The 24,008-nt window shown below is 33.7% G+C and overlaps 1 long non-coding RNA gene across 2 annotated transcripts; it reads left to right on the top strand.

Moving 5' to 3' along the window:
• Nucleotides 1-272: 272 nt before the first annotated feature.
• On the top strand, nucleotides 273-20,606 carry LOC133188895 (uncharacterized). Of its 2 annotated transcripts, none has more exons than XR_009721340.1 (5): nucleotides 273-297; nucleotides 7,358-7,516; nucleotides 18,992-19,119; nucleotides 19,226-19,329; nucleotides 20,003-20,606. It is a non-coding gene; the product is annotated as an uncharacterized LOC133188895 (long non-coding RNA). The 2 variants fall into 2 exon arrangements; XR_009721341.1 differs by lacking the exon at nucleotides 273-297 and adding an exon at nucleotides 2,623-2,645.
• Nucleotides 20,607-24,008: the final 3,402 nt, after the last annotated feature.

The raw sequence follows: 24,008 nt of genomic DNA, 5'->3' as shown, positions 1-24,008 counted from the left end.
CGGCATATATTTTCATAGGAATATATATATCTATTAAGTCGCCCAGAGAAAATGTGTAATATTAATCAAAATCCGCTATATATGAATAGTTTTAATTAATATCCCATTTAGTTTAATCATTTCCTATATTTTCTTACCCTTCATTCATTTGTGAGTTCAGTATTTAAAATTTCGAAAATTCATGGTCTACAAATGACTCATGTTTGTCTGGCAATAAGTTGCCTGGTTTCCGGTCGACCTGGAGAACCAGAAAAGAAGACGATGGCAGACGCCTCGAAGTGCTTTGGATCCTTTTTCGTAAGTATAAATCTGTTACTTACTATCATTTGCAGCTGTTTTTTTTTTATGTTTTATACGTCTTTTGTATATTATTTTCCCCTTTTTTATACGACGCGCTTGCATAGCGTCAATATTGACTAACAGCGAACGTCGAGGAAATTCTGAACATACATTTTTAATTTCTTTTCATTCATAATGATACATCTTTTTAAAAATCATCAAATATTTATTTTATTTAATTATTAAGTTTGTGGATGCTCATGGTTTGACGTTCGAAACATGGATATGATTGACGCATTATTTAAAGAAGCTGATAGTAAGCGCGGGGAGGGGGGGGGGGGGTGTTTCTTGTGTACGAGAATCTGAGATTGTGTTTTGAGATACAATAACAAACGATTCTACAAAAATTAATGCAACACAAACCACTTCCTTCCTTTTATGACACTCTTTAGTTTTTGAACAATGAGTAAAATTTGGTTTAAGATTTGAACAAGACTTACAATGTCATATATTGTCAAAGACTACTTCTACAATTACATGTTCAAGAATTTAAGGTATTGCAGAGGTTTTTACTCTATTCTGCAGTTTTCAATGATGTAAACAGTTTCTGTCTATAATTTTAGATATTATAAGTAAAGATGTGTTATTTTGTAGTAACAATAATTTGGCTATTAATTCATGTAATTTTCTAAGGTACTACATTTGATAATTTTTATGTATAAATATTATTTTTTAATATTATGTCATAATCTGTTTTATCAGCATATATCATAATTATATTAATAACAACTCAAATATGAATCTGAGTCTTCAAGGTCTTTAAGTGTATAATTCATTTTCACTGCCTATAAAGCATTAAAATAAAATTTGTTATGTTCCCCAGAAACATAATTTTAGGAGGTAAATCTATTATTCGTATTTTAAATTTAAAATCCTGGATGAATATGAAATTTCTATTACCGTAAAAAACTGTTCTTAAAACAGTTTCTATATACCCCTTCCCCCTCATGTGTGCCAAAATTTAGTAAAGGTGAAATAATCATTTTTTTTGGTTAGATATTGCTTTTATTATACATAAAATATACATAACACAACTCACAAAACTGATTTAAAAAGGACCCAAATCCTGGGAGCTTAAAGGGGCTTTTGTCCTTTACCCACTGGGGCCACAAGGTGGCCCTCACTGGCTCAGACCCCATTATTAGCCTGTTGAACCCCTCTTTAAAAAATCCTGGGTCTACCAAAGATAATTTTGAAGTCTTTATATGAAATGATAAAATGTATTTATTAGCAAAAGAAAAAGGATATAAAACGGGGGTAGTGTACCACAACTACCCAATTTAAAAAAAAAAAATCAATAAAATTCTAAATAGAACATTTAAATTTCAAAAAAGCTTCAAGATAAGTATACATACATATTTTTGTTGTATGATACATGTACTTACATGTATGATAACTCTGCTAATTGGTGTATTAATAAAATTGGGTTTACTTGTACTTTTTCTTACTTATATGCCTCTTTGGGGCACACTGTACCAATTAGTGTGTTATGAAGTACTTTTATTAGTATTTTTAATTACTACTTACTTATCACAGGCACTTGTTTCAGTAATAAATTTTTTAACCCATAGTATAGTAATAACGCAATATTATTATACTATGGGTTAATTTTTTTTTTATCGAATCAAGTGCCTGTGTTACTTATACCTTTGGGGGGGGGGGGGGGGGCATATGCCACCCACAAGATTTTTCCAGGACTCAATCCTGTGCAATCCTTAAATTAAAATCATTAATAAATGAATATACATTTTGGTGGGTTCTGGTGCATCCTTGAAGTCATTTTTCACATATAAAATAAAGAAAGTCTAGCAGTGTTACTTTAAACAAATGAATTATGATCTACTCTGTTTCAAAAATGATATTTTTGAGTGTTTCTTCGGGGGGGGGGGGGGGGGTTTGTGTCCAACATTCCCCACCATTACCACTTCTCTGTTCCTACGGCCCTCTATTCTACTGTACTGCTACCCTAAGAGGGGATAATAGTCTGCTCTTGGGATAGTCAGGTTGAACTGAATTCCAGCAACACAAAGTAAAACAAAGATAAATATTTGATGTGAAATTTTATTTACAAGGAATAAATGAGAATAAATGAGAAACATGTACTTCCAGTTGTACTCAAAATAATGGGAAAAATGTGATTTATATGATTAATGAAAATTTGAAGGAGCTTAAAATTTTATTAAAAATTACTTAGAAGATATGGATTTTAGAGAAATCCGTTGAATTTAGATCGGGTTCGAAATTCTTAATGTTCTCAATATGGCGCCTAAGTAAATGCAAAGATTTGGAGAGAACCAAAAAAAAAAGTTAAGTTATTAGGAATTCATTGCTCTCATAATTTGTACCGAAGTCAATATGGAGTGGTCAGAAACGGGAAGATGGGCTAAGTTGCCAAGAACAGTGGACGTAAGAACTCACACAGCAGGGGTGCGCAATTACAAAAATTAGTTACTAGCCCGTCGGGCTAGTGGCAGTAACAAAGTTACTAGCCCGAGGTTGCCAGTCACTAGCCCATTAACTACCGAAAACAATACATGTATAAGTATAACAAAAAGGTTAAAAAAAAATTTAAGTTGAAATAAATAAAACAAATAATGGTTTGCGCTTTTTTCTCCCTATTTTTATCGACTATGATAATCAGGGACCTATATACTAGGTCCCTGCTATAATTATTATGTCACTGAAACGACTGGCGATAGCAACACACAAAACATATAGGTTAAAACGAATTAAAGATTATGATTTTACAACAAGGTTAATTCGTACATCAATTCAGTCGCCGTAAATATATGTATACTTTCGTTTTAGATTTACCAGTGTTTACTAGCCCGACGGGCTAACGCAGTATAGATTTATGATAGCCCGATCTCTAAAATTGGTAGCCCCGGGCGTCGGGCGATGGTAATTGCACACCCCTGCACACAAGACAATCGAAACAAACAAGTATAGTTAGAATAATGTCCGTCGAACTCGGTAACATGTATACATGTAACAGGAATGATGCTAAAAAAAATTTAAAAGGCATGCTCCATAAACTGATTAACTGAATGTAAAATAAATCAATTAATACCTTGCAAATGAAGAAAAACTCGAATTCATTTAGAAAAAAAAGTGTTAAATATGATATTTTCTCTAATCTGCTAACAGGGACCTATATACTAACAATATATAGGTCCCTGCTGCTAATTACAACCAAATTTTGCTATTTTTTCCAAATAGAAAAGTCCAGGCTCTTGATTTAAAGACCTAGAAAAACCCCTGTATGTTAACAGTACATGTATCACCATTGGGTGAGCGCAGATGGTGGAATATTGGATACATATTCAGTTTTAACTTTAACCCCTTTGAAATATGTTTTGGGATGTGTAAAAATGCTGTGTTCTGATTGGGCAGAAAAATATTTACGTGTATATGATGTATACTTATGGCAACTTTCAGTTATCGTTCTTGACTTCCATTTTTGGAAATCGTCCAGACCTGATAATGTGCCAAATAAATAATAAATATGTCGTCAGAAGTCAAGTAAAGAGGTGATATTTCTTTTTTATTAGCTAAATTATGTAACAATGTCATTAATTTGAAATCAATTTCACAGGTATCATTTGCAATGAAGCGTAACTAACTAATCCCATCGTCTTTCTGCACGAGATAATCATGCCACATTGTGTACACAAACTGTAATTAGTATTTTTACGTGGAATCCAATTTCAGTGTGTTAAAAACTGCAGGTTTTTAACTTTTTCTGTAATGATAACCTTCTACATTAGAAAATGTTCGGTAATACATTACAGCCATAAAAAGTGCTTACCACATGTTTATAGCTATGTATTGGTAGGCAGGTGTATGTTCATGACCATTGGAAAGAATTTTTATTTTTCTCACTCTTGAAATTTTTTGGATTTTTCTTTGAGGCATGGTGATGAAAGTAATGGTAAAACAACCAGTTTTGGAAAAGAAATTAGCAGTATTATAACAGCTGGCTTTGCATATAACATTTAGAATTAGGGATCCCAAGGGGGGGGGGGGGAAGTAGGATAGTTATTCAATTCGTTTCGCCAAGCTGTCGGGGAACCACACCTGGATGCCTTAGGGCTCTCGATTGTCTATAATTAGGGCCATTCAAGGGCCCCATTCCTAATTCAAAAGAGGTACCTTTCTTCCCAATTGAATGTGTTAATTTTCCCAATAGTCATTTATCCCCAAAATTAATGAAAATATGGTTGGATCTGTAATAACTAAACTTGCTATTCATATTCCTCTGTATTACAAAACAAAAATTTAGTTCACAACAAAGACCAGAAACCCAGTACAGTGGATTCCGGATATAACGAGATGCACGGGACTTATTCAGGACCCTACTTTCGTTTTGTGTACATGACTTGCATTTCGAATTTATACTTTTCTCTTTGTTGCCAGCTTACAACGACAGATTATGGTCCAATATTCATTATAACATGTGAAATTAATTAACACACACAATAATATTGAAATTGTCTAATTAAAAATTATTTTTTTTTTTTTAAAATTGTTAAAGTACAAACCAGCAGAGCTACAGTCTCATCAGAGACTTCTGGTTTTGACACAAGTCATCAACATATTGACTTCATTTTCATACCATGATGTCATAAACATGCAGCAAAATGTGAAGATTTAAAGAGGCTGGGGGGTTGTGGCCATTTTTAGACTATATTGATCTCCATTAGAAGAAGAGCTCCATATGAAGATATAGAAAATGATCAAATTTTAAAACTAAAATTTTTGAAAATTTTCTTTGCCAAAATGATAGTTCACAGCTTAAGATACCATATCTAAAAAAATAAGTTAAATCTGGTGGTTAATTTGTGGTTAATTTCAGGGTTCGAAATTCACTATATACAACTCGCAAAACGCGAGTTAGAATTCCCCAATTGCGAGTTAAAAATTAAGTAACTCGCAAAAACTTGCGAGTTGATTTTTTTGCATTGAAATTGTGGCAAAATTATATAATATGACAGAACACAATGCCTTTGATTTAAATCAGTAATTTAAATAAAAGTCACACTGTAGTTGTGTTTTGTGTATTGTACAGTTATTACTTTTTCCTTAAGTTACATGTATTTAATTTATATGAATTTAACTTTATATGAAAATTGCGAGTAGTCTTATAAAATTGCGAGTTCACTTTCTTGGTACTCGCAATTATTTGCGAGTTGTAGTTTTAAGGAGTTTCTAACCCTGAATTTGTTGACCCCCCAGCCTCCTTAAATGTAATATGTATGCCAAATTCTATTATGATCTGAATTGTGGTTATGTTACTCCTTGTATTAGACACAAATCCTTTAACAAATATGACTGACCTCATTGCAAAAATGGTGAGAAAAAAGGGAAAATTAAATGAATTTTGAACGAAACAAAGAAGAAAGCAAAATGGTAGTTAATTAACAGGGAAATTCCAATCTTTCAGGTGATGAAAAGGTGACTACAAAGATATTTTTACTTATATAACTAAGCAAATTTACGTTTGATCTCTTGAACTCTCAGTCTCTTGATTCAGAAATCCATGATTCCTCCAAGTCAAAATGCAGTCTTGATATGCATAATCTGTTGTTATTTACTCTCAATACCTCGAAGTGTCTATGTTTTAATGTTTACATGTTTTCAAAAACCCCAGTCACATTTCCAAGAAAGACCAACGGGTGACAGTTTTTGAGGCAAAAATACCTTCTTCAGGCAACAGTCAGCTGTTCATCTGCCATTGTCTTGCCCGAATTTGACCTCTTTTTTTGTCAGCCTAACAATTTTGTGTCTGTTGGGCCATGTTATAATTTTCTCTGCATCGGTGGTTGATTCCTTCAATTGAAGCAGTCGTACAATAGTCTGTCGACCAACCTTCAATCATCATCCGAACATTGGTAGACAGTTCTTAAAGTCGGTCGTCGATGGGTCAACATTATTGGAATTGGGTTTTTGTAAATGTTGGCTGATGGTGAAAATCAAACTGTGGCTTAGTGAACAATGATTGGGCGACTATTGGCCAACCTAGAATTATCTAAATTTTGAAAATTACCAGTGTTCTTAGGAATTAATGTGACTGCTCCACGTCGCTCGATACTACTGTCGGCTGATCATGTTTTTAAGCTGTCGATACGACAAAAATTTGATTTGCCTGACCATCAGCTTAAATGTGACCTAGGCATAACTCTGCACACTTTACTGAACACAAACCCACAACACATGGTTGCAGTCCTGCATACTTTGAGGTATTGAGAGATACCTATACTAAATGTAGAACTCTTCAGTGAGCAGTGTTTAAAGCTTCCTTTAATTCAAACAAAGGTGTGATGGGGGGGGGATGGGGGTGGGGGCTTGTGATTAATTCCAGATAGGTGAACTTGTTACGTGTCTTTGAGATCAAAGACTGTTGAAGGAGTGAACAAAATAGTAGTTTAGACTATATGAATCAGCCTTGATAGTTCAGTGGTTAGAACATTTGACTAGTGAAACAGGTGTCCTTAGTTCGATTCCAACCTTTTATTTTCTTTATACATTCCTTTTCTACTACAGTAGGTTACAGATTAAAAAAATGTATATTTATATTTTAAAAATGTGTTTGTTATGACTTATTCACAAACAAAGGTGTGATGGGGGTGGGGGTGGGGGCTTGTGATTAATTCCAGATAGGTGAACTTGTTACGTGTTCTTGAGATGAAAGACTGTTGAGGGAGTGAACAAAATACATGTAGTAGTTTAGACTATATGAATCAGCCTTGATAGTTCAGTGGTTAGAACATTTGACTAGTGAAACAGGTGTCCTTAGTTCGATTCCAACCTTTTATTTTCTTTATACATTCCTTTTCTACTGCAGTAGGTTACAGATTAAAAAAAAATGTATATTTATATTTTAAAAATGTGTTTGTTATGACTTATTTACATGTTAAGGAAAACATTTAGATTTTAGAGTGATTAATAATCTGTTAAGAGAGGTACTTTTGAGTTTGATTAAAATACCTGTAATTATGAAGCTTTTATTTCCCTACAGATGTCAACAATGAAAATGAAACAAACCAATCAGTGGATCGAATTAAAAGTTTTGGTAAAAGAAAACAGTTGCATATACATGCTAACAAGAAAGGACTTACATGAAGAAGACGTGTTGTACAACTATGAGAATGGAAGGAGGATTTGGTGTTTAATTGAGGTAATTTAAAGTGTTGATTCCTAGGGCTGTTTGTTTGATGAAATTTAACCATTAGAATATTTAGTTTTGAAGAAATTTAAAATAAAATTATGCATGCAATTCCATTCAGGTGAGTTTTGTGACCAAAAGTCATCTTTTTCCTGATATTTTATCACAAAATTTTGTAAGAATTACAGTAAAACATGCTTATAACAAAGTGCCAGGGATGGAAAATTTTGCTTCATTATAAGTGTAATTCTTTATATATCCATTAAGTTTACAATATATTTTAAAGTCACAGGGAATAAAAATCACTTTGCTCTAAGAGTCAATTCATTATAAGTGTGTTAGCTATAAGCGTGTTTTACTGCATGTAGAAAGATTGATATATAATTTCAGAATCTGGTCACCTTAAAGATTTTTTAGTTACACTGTAAAGAAATATTCTAAAGGTGAAGGTAAAGTTGTTAATTATGTAACGCTGTACACATATCCACTTTGAGGTATCAATGGTAAAATACAATAGATTATGCACAGCGGGTCTGCATTTTAACTTTGAGGGTTTTGAGAGATTGAGAGTTAAGAGATCAAGAGAAAATTTGCTAAGTTATATAGAGAAAAAAATCTGTGGATCTTTTCACAAAAAATCTTACAACATATTTTTATCTTAAGTGAAAACTTATGATAAAAATCGTTTTTACAAAAATTCTTAAGAAAGTCGTAAGTGCAAAATCTGTCATAACTTTACGAGAGCCCCAACCCTCTCTTAAGTATTTTAAAAATGATTTTATTGTAAAAATATAACCGCAAAAACCAAAATACATGTTAAATTGAACTTTGTAAAGCAACTTACAATAATATTTTATATTTTTTTCACAATGATCATTGTCAAAAATTTAAGTGAATTACACTACAAAATATTTACGATGTAAGTTTCACTTATGACCTTCTTTTACGTCAGACTTTTGATTGTGGCATAGATTTTAAACTTCCTTGCTTCACAAACGATTGCATTCGATATGTGTTGTCAATAATGTTTGTTATGCTGACAAATGTTAAAAACTAAGTTTTATTTTTATTTTCACCCACTTATTTAAGGATTATAAAGCATATTGAAGTCGTTGCTAGGGATGAAGTCTGTCGTAAATAAAATCTTAACTTCAATCTGCTACGAATGTGTTCTTGTCGTAAGAAATTCTTAAGTTAAAATCTTACGCAAAAACTTAAGTTTTTTTGTGAAAAGGGCTACTAGACCCAAGGCTAATATTTCAAGCAATCAAGAACGTCGAAAGATCGAAGTTTGAGCCATTTGGAGTTGCCTGTAGTAAGGAAATGTGTTGCTTAACTTTATAATATCTGAGAATTTTCATACCTGTAATGACATAATCCCCCTGTTATTCTGGCATTCCCCCCTCAACCCCTTTAGCATAGCTAGAGGAATCCAAGACACCCTTCTACTTTTAAAATGTCCCATTTCTATTTCATTTCTTATGGATAACCCTGAATACCTGGTCACCTCAATAATTATTTTAAATTTCAAGGATCATACATATATCTCTGGTCCCCTTAAAGCTGACATGAACTCTTAAATATGCGATATTTTCATCCTGGTACAACTTATTTCATTCTCGTACTCCCTTTTTCCGCCATATTTCTTTCAGATTTGCTCTCTTATTTTACCGGCTATATAAACCCTGATGACCCTGATGCCTTTGTTACATTTGAGTGATTTTCTAGCCTGGCTGTCGACATGTACACATCTCTGATAGCAGAGTCTTGGAACACGCCATGAACTTACATAAAAACATGTAGACCTGTACACATCTCTGATAAAGCAGTTTTGGAACATACCATAAATCTGAAAAACTAGGAATTTTACTGAAAACCATAAAGAAGTATTTAAATTTTGAATAATTTAGATGCAATGCATTAAAATCAAAATAGCACGTGCATGTTTGATTCACACATATACTTGAACAATAAACAAGAAAAGGCTACCACATGCTACCTCATTTTTCAAATAACACTGTACTATTGAGCATTATGCCTGCTACACGGTATATGCACATACTATGCAACTTATGCATTCAAGTATAACAAATTCAGATGTACATGCATGCATGCCGAGAAAACGCATTGAATGCTTTAAAATCTACCTGAAATACTGCTATCGGTACAGGGATGTGCACATGTCAAGAGAATAACTTCCTTTTTAATGAAATATGCATCATGGAAGAAATAAATCCATTTGTAACTCAACGGTAAACACATAGTCACTAGCACTTAAACACATGTGGTCCCTGTTGATCAGTATTTTTGGTCAGGGAAAATATCAAAGGTGAAAGTGACACTGGTATTTTGCCTGATTACACAAAATAGTCACGCAAATAAAACGTTTCAGAAATCAAAATAACTGTTTCGATATATGTATTAATAGTTCATGAATGTGGCTTCATTACATCAAATTTAATACATAAACATACATTCTTGTTACGGATCTTACATCTTTTAAAGAAAATAAAAGGAGGGGGTGGGGGTGGAATATGTATAATACATTCTTCAATATATTTTAAACAAACGTCGGAAAAAAGTCGGATTTTCCTTGATCAAATATATTTAAATACATGTACGTACAATGAACTGGCTTCAACTGTTTTAGATATAAAACTAAAACTAATATATCGTAAATTTAAGCAACACTGAACAATTTGTTTCTGTACATCGATTCTTTTCAAATCGGGGCCCTTTTAGGCATCACAAATTACAAGCATGATTGATACAATTACCGACAAGAACAGACATAATTATGTGTATATAAAATAATCTACAGTACATGTTTTGGTTTAATTTGAAGTTGAGTAAGTACATGTATTACAGTATTAGTATATATTAGGGATGTCAGAGCCGGAAATAAAAATGTTGCTATCACAAACATGATTATCAAGGATTGTTTACCACTGATTGTTGTAAATGGAGAGGACGTTCAAGAATTGTTTGGTTTTGTAGATTCAAATTATAAAGCTTCAACCTGCAATTCCATAAGATCTGACGTGATGCAACTATTCATAAAGAATATGAAACAGCTGTTACAAAATTGTAAATACATGTAAACTGGGGGACAGTTATGAGTGTAATTAAATGGATATTAATATCATGCAGTCTTTTTAGCTCACCTGAGCCGAAGGCTCAAGTGAGCTTTTCTGATCGAAATTTGTCCGTTGTCTGTCGTCGTCGTTGGCGTTGTCGTAAACTTTTCACATTTTCATCTTCTTCTCTAGATCTACTGGGCCAATTTCAATCAAACTTAGCACAAAGTATCATTGGGTGAAGGGGATTCAAGTTTGTTCAAATGAAGGGCCACGCCCCCCTCCAAGGGGAGATAATTACGAAATAGCAAAAAATTAATGGCATTATTGAAAAATCTTCTTCTCAAGAACCAATGGGCCAGGAAAGATGAAACTCATGTGGAATTATTGTCAGGTAGTGTAGACTAAATTTGTTCAAATCATGACCCCCGGGGGTAGGGTGGGGCCACAATGGACGATCAAAGTTTTACATAGGGATATAGAGGAAAAATCTTCAAAAATCTTCTTCTCAAGAACAGCAAAGCTATGATTGGTCATATTTATATGGAAGCATCCTCAGGTGGTGTAGATTCAAGTTTGTACAAATCATGACCACCGGGGCTAGGGTGGGGCCACAATGGACGATCAAAGTTTTACGTAGGAATATATAGGAAAAATCTTCAAAAATCTTCTTCTCAAGAACAGCAAAGCAGTGATTGGTAATATTTATATGGAAGCATCTTCAGGGGGTGTAGATTCAAGTTTGTTCAAATCATGACCCCCAGGGGTAGGGTGGGGTCACAATGGATGATCAAAGTTAAACATCTATTAGGTGTATATAGGAAAAATCTTCAAAAATCTTCTTCTCAAGAACAGCAAAGCTATGATTGGTCATATTTATATGGAAGCATCCTCAGGTGATATTGGTTCAAGTTTGTTCAAATCATGACCCCGGGGTAGGGTGGGGCCACAATGGAAGATAAAAGTTTTAATTAACATAAAAGTATATAGGAAAAATCTTCAAAAATCTTCTTCTCAAGAACAGCAAAGCAGTGATTGGTAATATTTAGATGGAAGCATCCTCAGGGGGTGTAGATTCAAGTTTGTTCAAATCATGACCCCCAGGGGTAGGGTGGGGTCACAATGGACGATCAAAGTTTAACATCTATAAGTTGTATATAGGAAAAATCTTCAAAAATCTTCTTCTCAAGAACAGCAAAGCTATGATTGGTCATATTTATATGGAAGCATCCTCAGGTGATATTGGTTCAAGTTTGTTCAAATCATGACCCCGGGGTAGGGTGGGGCCACAATGGAAGATTAAAGTTTTAATTAACATAAAAGTATATAGGAAAAATCTTAAAAAATCTTCTTCTCAAAAACAGCAAAGCTATGATTAGTAATATTTATATGGAAGCATCTGTAGGTGGTGTAGATTCAAATTTGTTCAAATCATGACCCCCGGGGGTTGGGTGGGGCCACAATGGATGATCAAAGTTTTAAATAGGAGTATATAGGAAAAATATTCAAAAATCTTCTTCTCGAGAACAGCCAACTTTTGATTGGTCATATTTATTTGGAAGCATAATCAGGTGGTGTAGATTCAAGTTTGTTCAAATCATGACCCCTGGGGGTAGGGTGGGGCCACAATGGGTTATCAAAGTTTTACATAGGAATACATAGGAAAAATCTGTAAAAATCTTCTAGTCAAGAACAGCAAAGCCATGATTGGTCATATTTAATTGGAAGCATCCTCAGGTAATGTACATTCAAATTTGTTCAATTCTTCCCCCCCCCCCCCCCCCAAACCACTTTTATATTTAAACTTTTCAACCTTTCAAGACTGAACTGATTTCTGCTTTTTCCTAGCCATAGTGCTCGGGTGAGCGATGTGGCCCCTGGGCCTCTTGTTAAGATTGTATTGATAATTTGCACAAAATCTCATAATTAAAAGTTCTCTCTGTTTTTATAAGAGGCACGCTTTAATTGTTTACCAGTCAAAGGTCACTGACACAACACGTAGAAATGGCTTCAATTAACGGGTACATGTAGTCTCGTTATGACAAGAAAGGACAAATGCAAACATTTGATATCCTGCATTTAGATAAAATGTGCAGTAAATATTATATTAATTTTGAAATCAAATGCATTGGATAAATGTAGATGTATAGTATTTATTGTACTATGTAAATGTTTACAAATCAGAAATTCGTTGTATAATGGTGATAGCGTAGGTTAAATATTGTACAACTAGTCTATAAAAGACAAATAGTGAAAATGACATGAAAAATTAATTTAAATTTCAACGAATATTTGACTATCATTCGACTAAAGCCTCCAACTATTCGACTAAGCTGTTCGAATAAAATTGACATCCCTAGTATATATGAAAGTAACATTGGTAATTGAAATAGTTCTAACCGTGTACCCAAATGTAAAGTGAGGAGATTCTTGAAACCACTCATGTATGCTTACACGAGAGGGAGAGAGAGAGAGAGAATGTGTGTGTTTACTTGTATGAAAATGCAAAAAAATATTTATCCACAATCTTGCGGGTAGGGTTTCAAGTAATCCTTACAGATTCTCTTAAAATACAAGAAATTGTATAGGTATCAAATTTTATACTACCTAGGGAAAATTTTCAAACTGGATGGGCTTCCTATACATACATATAAAACAGGCACGTAGCACTGTTTCTCAAAATGTGTATATGCGATGGGGAGCAGGGGGCAGTAAAATGATTGATAAGCCAAAAAAACAAAAACAAAACTTTCGGCACTTAAAAATTTGGAGGGGTTCAGAAAAATGCCGAAATACTTGGGGGAAAAATGAAAAAGGAAAAAAGGGATTGAAAAAAATCCGTGGTCAGGGGGAGGACAGATTCCATTCATACTATCATTTTCAGAAGAAAAATATTTGAGTATTCAATACAGTATCGTTGGATGAGAGTGGGGAGAACCAGCCATTCTTTAAAAAAAAAATCCTTACAAAATTAACCATTAAAGACAGGCCTGTAGAACGCGGGGATTGGGGATGCCCCCTCCTATTTTTCCAGAGCATTTTTTTAGCTTGTCAAAGATTTTTCAGTAAAGTGTCAATTATTTCTTCCAGCTGTCCCCTTTCGAAAACAATACTACGTGTCTGAAAGACACTCTCAAAAAAGGGAGTATCTCCCCCCCCCCCTACTCCCCACGTGTGTGTATATTTGTTAATTTGTGTTTTGGTTAGATGCTTTGATGTTGTATTCTAAATAATTTTCTCACACCGAACTACTCAGTTTAGTTTTTAGATAATTACGAAAATCTGGCTTACATGCATGAAGCTATCATTAAAGCTGACATGAATTCTTAAAAGCGCAACATTTGCATCAATGTAGGACTTGTTTCATAATTAAAAAATTATATATGAAGCCTGTAATGCAATATATAACACACAAAGAATGTTTGTATGTTTATTAGATCTAGACAATTTTCAGTTTCACTTCATGAACAGCAATCAGACTTTTTTTAATGATTTCTTATTTTTTATCCAGTCGCGTAAATACTAATTCCCCTTCTCACTTTTGATATTTTCCCTAGCTGACCAAAATCTGATCAGCACGGACTAAGTGTATTTGAGTGCTAGGCTGTATGATGACATGACAACGTCTTTACTGTTGAGTATTTATAGAGTTTATTACTTTTCTGCGATGCATATTTCAATGAAATACAAGGTGTAAATCACTCGGCATGTGCACATCTTCGAACGGGTACAGTGGTCTATTTTCCAGGTATGAATAAGTTTACAGCGTTCGACGCGTTCTCTCGGTATGCACCATTATATTTGCATATGGACATGCATATCAAATATGCTGGTTGTTTGTTCCATTCTTACAATAGATAATTGCAAATTGTTTGTACAATTTTTACTGTGAATTATTCCAAGTTAATTATGCTACATATCTGTATATTGGCATGCTTTTAAAAAAACATGCACAACTATGTTTTTTTCTTCCTAACTTGCATTTATATTATTCAAAACGATACTTAAAAATATCTTTATGACTGTTTTTATATCTGCTGTGGTTTTGAAATGTTTTCATCAATTCATGTGTTCCCAGATACTTTACTGTCGGAGATGTGCACGCGTCGATAGCCAAACCAAAAACTCACTCAAGTGTAACGAGGGCATTGGGGTATATATTGTTACAATAAGACAAGGTATCTGAAAGAAATATGGCAGAATACGGCTAGTTGGTATGAAACAAGTCATACATTGATGCAAATGTTGCGCTTTTAAGAATTCATGTCAGCTTTAATGATAGTTTCATGCATGTAAGCTAGATTTTTGATTTATAGGATTAGTTTATTCATCAGTTTTAAGAAAAAGTGAGGAATCATTGCTTAAATGTAATTGATTAATATTTTACATGCTTAAATATAGAATATCCAAGGTTGTGCTCAAGATGTGGGGGCCAGGGAAATTCCCCATCTGTAATTACTTATTCCCCCTGTCATTCTGGCATTGCTTCCTCAAACCCCACTAGAGGAGGAATATAAGACACCCTTCCACTTTTGAAATGTCCCCTTTCTATTTCAGTTCTTATGGACAAACCTGAATACCTGGTCACCTTAATAAAGAATTTAAAGTTCAAGAATCATGCATATATCTCTGGTCCCCTTAATGATGGGTTAATGCATGTAAGCTAGATTTTTGATTTTTAAGGATGTTTTATTCTTCAATGTTAAGGAATAGTGAGGAATCATGTTGCTTAAATGCAGAATACCCAAGGTTGTTCTCAAGATTCAGGGGCCAGGTAAATTCGCCGCCTGTAATGACATAATCCCCCAGTTATTCTTGCATTGCCCCCTCAACCCTCACTAGCAGAGGAATCCAAGACAGCCTTCCACTTTTAAAATGTCCTCTTTCTATTTCAGTTCTTATGGACAACCCTGAATACCTGGTCACCTTAATAAAGATTTTAAATTTCAAGGATCATATATATATCTCTGGTCACCTTAATAATGGGTTTTATGCTAGATTTTTGTTTGATACATTTTCATTCACCAAATTGTACCACCAATTTTTTTTCCTTTTGAGTTTTGCAGATCATTGTGACATTCTAGATGAAAATTGGGTATTTCATGACCTTAATAAAGATTTTTGAGTTAAACGAGTACTTGTATGAGGGTTGTCCAGAAAGTTCTTAGACAAATGCCATAATTTTCTTGATATTGACCACTCTGCCAAATGTTTACAACATAATTTTAATATAGACCATGATTTAGTAAATATATAAAAATTATAGGTGTGAATAGATTGTATATACAAGCTGCACAGCCCAGTATGACATTAAGTTAGTTTCATGATAACGTCAAGAATATGGATTATGAATTTTTAGCTCACCTCAACGAAGCTGGGGAGCTTATGTAATACCGTCAGTGCAGGCGTCCGCATCCCAGGTTAAAGTTTTTGGAGCAGATTTCTTTTCAAGTACAGTCAAACCTCGTTATCTCGAACTCAAAGGGACAAAGAAAATACTTTGAGATAACCAAGGATTTAAGATATTCAGGGTAAAATACTTAAGGAATAAGCAGATGGGACTTCAAAATATAACTTCGACATATCCATGGTATTTGAGATATATCCGTGTTCAAAAAACAGAAGGTCAGCTGTACTTCTATGCCCTATATTAATCAGAGATGCATGAAGGATGCTTCTAGTATGTTTCATTATACCAGTCAAGATTTCAGATGCTGCAAATTCAGCTAAAAGGAGCATTTCCAAGTAACTATAAGCCCTATATTGACCAGACTTGCATGGATAATACACAAGGATGCACACTACCGGACTTGCTTCAATTGCTGGATCTGACCTACATTTTCCAGATGAGTGACCAGATTAAAGTTTTTTAAGCAGGTTTCATTTCTTCATTTCATTTCCAAGTAACTATAAGCCCTAGGGTGAACAAACTTGTACAAATGATACATCTTAGGATGCACACTATACTTGACTTCCTTCAGATGCTGAATATGACCTACATTTTCCTTCCGGATGAGTGACCAGGATAAAGTTTTTGGAGCAGATTTCATTTCATAGTAACTATAAGCCTGGTGTTAACCAAACTTGCATGGATGATACATCTAAGGATGCACATTACTGGACTTGCTTCAGATGTTGGATCTGACCTACATTTTCCAGATAAGTGACCAGGTTTAAAGATTTTTAACAGGTCCATTACTAAGAAATTATAAGGGCAATCTGGACCAAACTTGCATGATGATGCATCATGGGATAAACACTCTCAAACTTGCTTCAGATGGTGGATTTGACTTACATTTTCTGGATGAGTGACTAGTTTAAATTTTTTAGGTAAGTCCATTCCCAAGTAACTGCAAGCCCTATTAGACTAAAATTGCATAAATGTTACATGTAGGGATGCAGACTACTAGATTATTAGTTTAGTGTGGGACTTTGCCTTACTTAAAGACAACATTCGTTGAGGTGAGCTCTGTTATCTCTTATTACCTATGATTATCAAGTATTTGTGGTAAACATACAATTTTTTCTTGATTTAGCCACACTGCTAGTGTGTGTGTGATATTTACATATAGACCATAATGGAGTAAATTTTTAAAATTCAATAAACGATAATTTAAGAGTATCATCAATATGCACACTTCCTGTATATAGCTGCAGAGCCCAATCCGATGTTGCGTTTTATTTATTACACATTATTATGCTTCCTGTCAGTTTGTCTCTATATAATCAATACCCAACTATTTTCGCATAGTGTTCTAAGGAATTATATATCGTAAACATACTATGCCGAAATAGCTAGTGCGTGGCTTCTTTTTCTGAAAAAAATCCAACAGCTCCCACACCATGGATCGAACTCACGACCCCGACATCATCAGTCTGACTCGCTACCGATTACGCCACAGACGACATTGTCTAAAGCACTGTATTATAATATATATAAACTTAGTTTCAAATATTTTACACTTAAAGAAAAAAAATAAACAAATTAATTTTCTAAAATAGTTTATTGCAATTTTTTCCCCTTCACTCAACTAAAATTCTCTGAAACTACATGTATCTGTACATGGATCATTCAAAATTAAAGAAAAAAGATAATGTACATGTAGCACAATGTGACGTCACGATAGGGGTGTACTAACATGGATGTAAGAAGTGATGAAACATTGGAAATGGAGAAAATGTCGTTTTTATACAGCAGTCAGCATAATAATAACAATAGTGTTGTACTTTGCATGCACTATGCCTAAATAGTAGTCAGGGTTTGACACATAGTGCACTCGCCTCCGGCTCGTGCACCATGTGTCAAACCCTGACTACTATTTAGGCACAGTGCATGCAAATTACAACACTATTATATAATCATGTCATAATTTTATTTTCATCAAATAACAGTAACAGTAGTTTTCCACTTTTTGTACTGTCTTTCAAATTGTACTCTCCTTTGAAAAATCATATATACCAATTTCAAATCAATGACCTAAATATATTCTAATAATTTTTAGATGTTTGTCAATGAATAATTAGTTTGTCTCTGACATCGTTTCAACCATATTTTAGATAATACATAATTTTATGATTGGACGCTGTTCCATACGGATGGCCGACATCGCTTTTTCTGTCAATTTTTGAAACATATTTGTTGCAGTTTTTTCTTAAGGTCAAGAATTAGTAAATGAAAGGAGCCTACAATTTCTTTAATTTGAGAAATAGATTCCTTTAATGACTATAACTTGGTCAAATAAGGTGTATTGGGGCATAACTTTTAGGTAAACAAGATTTAAAAAAATCATATTTTAAGCTGTTATTTTCAGTGAAAAATTAAGAAAACCTGTCATGAATATGGGAGTTTTTTTCCATGTCAGACAAAGGAAATGTATCCAGATTGCGTAGTATACTGTCTCTAAGAAAACTGTAATTTGTATGTTCTTAGCCTTTGAGGTAAAAAGTTTAATTTAACATGTACCATATAGCTGAACTCAGACAATTAGTCACCAAAATATTTGTCTATTGATGACAGGAAAGTTGAATTTCTCTGCCATTGACATTAGGTGTGTAACAGGAAAATGCTGCATAAGCAAGAACAGGATTTGAACCCAGCCCTCTGTATCACTAATCAGGTGCTTTAGCATGTTTATTAACTGAGTGATCTGGCGATGGGGATCAAGCCTGTCTGATCGCCAAATTCCTCCCTCCTTAAATTGTATTTGCCCTTGAAGACACAACTCAAGTTCTTTTTACCCCTGGCAAGCCTTTTACCTGCAAGTCGAGGGGTGATCAATGGCACTAAATAAATATGGGATGGACCAAACCAGGATTTGAACCTAGGTCCCCTGAATCACTAGTGTAAGTTTCTTTTTAAAAGGAATAACATTTTAATACACATAGTAAATTAGAATTTCATTTTTTTCAGGAAATGGATAAAAAATTGGTATGTGTCGAACAACTATAGCCACCTGATAGAAGGGTAAATTAGAAAGTTCAGATTACATTATGCCAACAGAGATGATAACAATGCCAACCAAGCTAAAAGTTGTCCAGGTTAGAATTATTTTTTTCATTAAATTACAATGTATGTACATTTAATATTTTCATATCAACTTACATGTATGAAGGTTGTTATTTTTTTTATATACCTGTTGTGTAGGAAAACTTTTGTATTGGAGACAAGACAAGTTAATGACTTAATGATAGACTCACTGCAGAGAGAGATGTTGGAAAAGTGGATTTTGTTAACAAAAGGAAGATAAGGTAAAATATGAGAGGAGTTGTGAGTTTTGTATGACACAGTACTATTTGTTAACCAAAAAATTAATCTGAAAAATCTTGAGAAATTTAACTAAAGAAAACTTCATGAAAAGCAGCACATGCACATAAGGGGAAGCAACCTATTGAAAATTATCTTGCAGCTGTTCTCGGGTCAAAAAGTGATTTAGGATTAATAACTTGTATGCATATACATGTATATAAGGAAAATCTACATAAGAGAAGAAAGGGGGTGCATCTAGATAAACAATTTTATTTCTCTATGTTAAATAGCTGACATTGACTGTGTTCTTGATTTAAATAAATACGTACATATGTTGGGGTAACTTCAACTGAATGTTAACATCTACTTTAGTTCATCGAAACTTGTGGACAGGATCATATGATCCTGCATGTCCTATTTAAGCCTTGATTTTTTTTTTTTAACTTAGATGCTTAATTCAGCTTTGACAACTGAGTGTGTTGAACATCATTATCAAAGATTCCATTCATTTAAGATTTTATGTTGGTTAAGAAATGTGTCATTTAGGGAGATTTGTTTTTTATACATGTGCGTAAGTTATTTTGTAATTATTTTATAGCAAAGTAAATTTTTCAATTATGATTGTTCTAAGTTTTAGAGATTAATAGAGATTTTTCTTTTCTTTTTTTTTTACAGATCAAGGCTGCCAACCTTTGAGAGATACACTTCAAAAAGAGTGTTTAAATTCAAGACATTCAGTCACAGTACTCTGTAAATATTATAAAGTAAAAGTTATTTATTTAATTTGGAAAAGCATTTGAGAAACAGGGGATGTGAAAAAGACTTTGTCCATTTCAAGCTATCTGTTGTCAAGTACCAGGAATATGTGGATTTTATTCAACAACTTTATTATGAATTTGAATAGCAACTTTCAATGTCTGGAAGCTTTTTTATCAGTAGGGATGTAGATGTGAAATTATATAAAAATTATTTTTTAAAAGATATTAATCAAGAAAATTTTTGTAGATTAATAACAGGTAAAATTTGTAATGAGAGATCTTTTATTGATCATTTGCAGTAGTAAGCGACAGTTGTTATAATTATACCCCCACTCTGAAGTAGGGGGGTATTCTCATTTACCCTTGTGTGTCTGTCTGTAACAATTTTTTGTCGCAGTTTTCTCAGCAACTACTCATCAAAGATGCTTGAAATTTTGACACTCTCTTTGACTAGGCATGCCATATTGTGGGATTCATGAGAGTGTATATTCACATCAGAGCGGGGGTATTACTAGTGAGCATTGGCACACAGACTTCCTGTTTGCTGAAGTTTGTGTTCGACTTTCATGTCTTTAACATAATATGGCTTAAGGATATGCGCAGTATAGTTTGAACTATATTTTCTTATTCTCTCTATAATTTAAGAAATCCAGTAATTGAAAGATCTTTGTGCAATTTTATGATACCTGGTAATGCTTGCACACCTTATCTGAATCAAATTTTAAAGAAAATACCACATAAAACATTTGGGGGGGGGGGATTTTTCTTTTAAAAAATGCAAGGGTTTTCATCATTTGATATTTTTTCAAAACTCCTGATACATGTAATGTATGCTGATTTTTTTGTCAAAGAACACCTAATGGTATCATGATTTTCAATTATATTTTCTCTGAAAATTATCAGTTGGAAGGTTCACTGTAAAGTGCATGTACATTGCATATGACCTTAAAAATACTGTGGTGGCAAAAGACAAGAATTTTTTTTTTTTCAGTTTTGGTACATGTACTATATTATTATTTCGTTAACCTGTCAATTTTAGATCAAATGAATAAAGGTTAAAAACTATTATTTGACTCTTTGTTTTCGTGAGTTATCTAGAGCAGGCTCGTAGCAACAGTTTCAAAAGAAAAAAAAACCCAAACTGACCAAAAGTGGGGGGGGGGGGACTTCCCGAAATTATCTGACAAGCAAAAAGAAAAGGTGATTTACTGTCCAAATCCTGGAATTTGCCAGTGCTGGACCTTACAACATCAAAAAGTGGGGGGGGGGGGGGGGGGCATCCAGCATCTAAAGGGAAACTTACTATAGCAAAATACTATAACCCCCACCCCCCACCCCCCGCATTCTACGGGCCTGCTAGAGACATCTAATAGTCTATTTCAATCAACATGTGAATGCAAATTTCAAATGGTTTGTCAAGTAATTTCATATATAAAAAAAATGTCTTTGTCGGTGATTCTCGTTTATTTTGAATATATTGTTTTTGGTCTTGGAATTTCTCTGGTCATTGAATAAATTGATTTTCAACTCCGGGATCGTTGTGCGCTTTTTGCCTGTGAGAGGTTTTTAGACACAGGGGAACAATTCTTACAATCCCCTGTTCTTGGTCAGATTGACCCAAGTTAGCTGGATTATTATTATTCCTTTATTTCTCAAAATGACGTTCCAGTTTGAATCTACTCTTCTTAGGATATGTTCCCTTCCTGTCCATAGCGCACCACAGGTTATGGGGAGTGGCCCTAGCTATTACCCAACCTGTATAAATGCAACCAGAAAGAGACAAAATCCAGCAGACCACCCTTTATTAAATTAACACATACATTCTAATTATTTACAATTACTAAAGTTACACACTACACAATATGATAAACATTATAATAAATACGAAACATTTCTATCAGATTATAAAATATATTAACCTGTAAATACATTAAGCCATCTGAACATTTTAACCATCTTACAAAAATCGCGCAAGTCTATAAAAATATCTTACCTGTATAAATGCAACCAGAAAGAGACAAAATCCAGCAGACCACCGGCTGGATATGTCTCACTGCGCTACATTTATACCCCCGTAAATGCCCTGCATATTTGAGTATTTCTTCAAAATTTGCACTAATGACTTTTAATTTTGCTCTGAATTTAAGTTAATCTTATCCGACCTTAAACCCTCTTTTAATCTTTAATTGCACCTTAAAATTCCTGTTAAACTTTTTGCATAATCTTCACTTTTTATTTACTGTAGATAATTTATACAGATGCATGACCTCTGCTCCCTCGCATCAACCTCTTTGATTGGTTACACCCTTATTCTTGACCAAGCCAGCATCTTATAAACAAGTTCTTAATCTACAAACAAATAGCAAACCTCATGGAGCTTAATTATCAGCGGTGAAAAGTTCATCCTGCACTCCTGCCCAGCATCTGTTTTCTTCTATTTTTATCCTGCGCGATCGGCTAAATCTTAATACGTTTGCTACTTTACCCTCGAGATTTATAAATTCCACAATTTTCTATATTTATGTAATTTTTGTTATGATAGTAATATAGATAGATGTATGTTGGAAAGGACCAAGAGAATTTTGTAATTATATAAATGTACATTATACAGCTGACCATATGGTCTGAAGTTGACATTAAAAATTACAATTTTGAAAGTTGTAGAGTAAAATCAAAATTTGTGCCCCAAATTTTGTGATGACAGTGGCATTTTTCTTTTTAAAAAAAAATTATGAGTTTAAGTGAGCTTAAATGATTTTTATCTCACATGAGCTGAAAGCTCAAGTGAGCTTTTATGATCACCTGTTGTCCAGTGTCTGCCCATCTGACTATCCACTTGTCTGTAAACTTTTCACATTCGACTTCTCAGGAACCGCTAGGCCATTTTTAACTTAGTTTACTTATGGGGGGGGCCCATAAGTAAACTAGCGCATGTGAAACTACTATTTGCAACTGTCAAATAATTGTGTACCTCTAAAAATACCCATTATTATATATTATACATTTCAAAATTATAAAGACCAATAGCGCTTTTGAATTAGATTCAGCACGTACTGTTGAATTGGGTTCTTTGGATATAGGAAAGGGAATTTTTTTTTTCCAGATATTGTGTGTTGTTTTACTAAAATTTACCTTGAATTTCTTACAAAATTTTATTTACACACGTTTTTCTATACATTTGCTATCTCCAGGTCATCGCTCCACGATTTTAAAAAGTTATTTGTGTGTATCAAACTATTGACTTTAAAATTTTAGATCCCTAAAAGCCTTTTCTCGACATATTCAGCCATATTTTGTTTTTAAAAACTAGAAATAAAATTGCAGTTTTGCTAAAAATTTTATTTGAAACATTTTTGCGTATCGGACAATTCCCTAGTGTTTGGAAACATACTCATGTAATTTCTGTCTTTAAAACAAATTCATCAAGTTAATTACATACCGGTATCCTTATTATGCTGCATAGGAAAAATCTTTTGAAAGAATATAATGTTCAAATGCTTTGTAAATTGTTATACAAACTACATTATGGCAGGTGCATAGCCAAATAAAAGTGAAGTATACGAAGAGGACGACGGGGGTGGGGTGGGGGTTAATTTCCAGTTTTCACAAAAAACTATATTAAAAATATTATCAAATTAGCATGGTTTAACTATGCTACAACAAAAAGTGGATGGGGGCAACCACCCTTTCAGTGAACATTTTCAATAGTCAAAAGTTAGGTTTGGAAAAGAATAGGCAGGGAACCCTCCCCCCCCCCCCCCATAATACATGCCTGCTGGTGAGGGCCCAGAAGTTTCTGAGTTTTACCAAATACATGTATATCATTCATTTTCTTGCAAAGTAAAAATTATGTCATTTATCTTTTGTTTAGAAATAGAAGACATAATATTTATTGTTTTAACGCAAAGTTAATACTTCTACGG

Source organism: Saccostrea echinata, unplaced genomic scaffold (genome assembly GCF_033153115.1).
Source record: "Saccostrea echinata isolate AGI-Se365-2 ecotype Australia unplaced genomic scaffold, CSIRO_AGI_Sech_v1 ptg000016l, whole genome shotgun sequence".
Lineage (NCBI taxonomy): Eukaryota > Metazoa > Mollusca > Bivalvia > Ostreida > Ostreidae > Saccostrea > Saccostrea echinata.
Note: the sequence above shows the minus strand (reverse complement) of the source record. Positions and strands in the feature narration are given on the sequence as shown.